This window comes from Hevea brasiliensis, chromosome 12 (assembly GCF_030052815.1).
Source record: "Hevea brasiliensis isolate MT/VB/25A 57/8 chromosome 12, ASM3005281v1, whole genome shotgun sequence".
Lineage (NCBI taxonomy): Eukaryota > Viridiplantae > Streptophyta > Magnoliopsida > Malpighiales > Euphorbiaceae > Hevea > Hevea brasiliensis.
In genome coordinates, this window is record NC_079504.1 from 13,886,389 (window position 1) to 13,887,633 (window position 1,245).

The 1,245-nt window shown below is 36.7% G+C and overlaps 1 non-coding gene across 1 annotated transcript; it reads right to left on the reverse strand.

Moving 5' to 3' along the window:
• Nucleotides 1–900: 900 nt before the first annotated feature.
• Nucleotides 901–1,007, reverse strand: LOC131171472 (small nucleolar RNA R71). Its single transcript, XR_009142132.1, has one exon. It is a non-coding gene; the product is annotated as a small nucleolar RNA R71 (small nucleolar RNA).
• Between the last annotated feature and the right edge of the window lie 238 nt (nucleotides 1,008–1,245).

Here is a 1,245-nt window from a genome sequence, read left to right on the forward strand (position 1 = left end):
AATTTCAGTTAATTAAATTTCTGGTGGATTCGACAGCCAATAAGAATTTTGGCGTCGTTGCCGAGGATTGAAATTTATTGGATTTCGTGTTTTTAGTGTTATAATATTCTGTTATTAATTTTGTTTGTGAGTTATTGTTGTTTTCAGGTTTTTGAAAAAAAAATTACGGTGTTACTATTCATCAAGAAGTTTGGTTGAATTTGGAGGGCGGCCTATACCTATTTTGAAGGAAATGACGTTCTGATCAAGACCAATCAATCTATAGGATTTTTTGGCCCCACCCTCTTGAGGTCAAATTCCATCATTTTTTAGGGTTTTGAGGCATTTTTCTATTTTTACTTTGAATTCTTTTTGTATATGACAACAACTTCTCAATCTGGTGAGTTGATCTTTGATCCAGAAGTAGAAAAAATAGCTAAACAGTTGAAAAAATTGGCTAAGCAGGCTAAGCAGATTTTGAGTACATCTGAAGGAGTCTAAACTCCAAGGGAATTAAGTTCGAATTTAGATTCAGATTCAAATTCTGAAAATGAAACCATGGCTGCTAGAACTTTGAAAGAGTTGGCTGCTCCTGATCTAAACCAATAGCCTTTGTGTATTCAATACCTTGCTTTAAATATTGCTTTTGAGTTGAAATCTGGACTAATCCATTTGTTGCCTAAGTTTCATGGTCTTGCAAGTGAGGATCCACATAAGCATTTAAAAGAATTTCATGTTGTGTGTTCTAGCATGAAACCTCAAGGAGTTTCAGAGGATCAAATCAAGCTTCGAGCTTTCCTTTTCTCACTAGAAGGCGCAGCTAAGGATTGGTTGTATTACCTTCCTTTCGGATTTGTCAACTCATGGAATAGGATGAAGCAGATATTTCTGGAGAAGTATTTTCCTGCTTCCCGTGCGGCCAATATAAGAAAAGAAATTTGTGGCATCTGGCAGTATAATGGAGAGAGCTTATATGAGTATTGGGAACGATTTAAGAAACTGTGTGCAAGCTGTCCCCATCATCAAATAAGTGAGCAACTTTTGATTCAGTATTTCTATGAGGGACTTCTACCAATGGACCGCAATATGATAGATGCTGCTAATGTAGGAGCTTTGGTTGACAAGACACCAGAAGAGGCAAGGAGGCTGATTGCTAACATGGCAGTAAACTCTCCACAGTTTGGAATGAGAATGGAACACACACCCATGAAGGTTAATGAGGTAAGTACATCTAACCTTGAAAAATAGATTTCTGATTTAACTTCT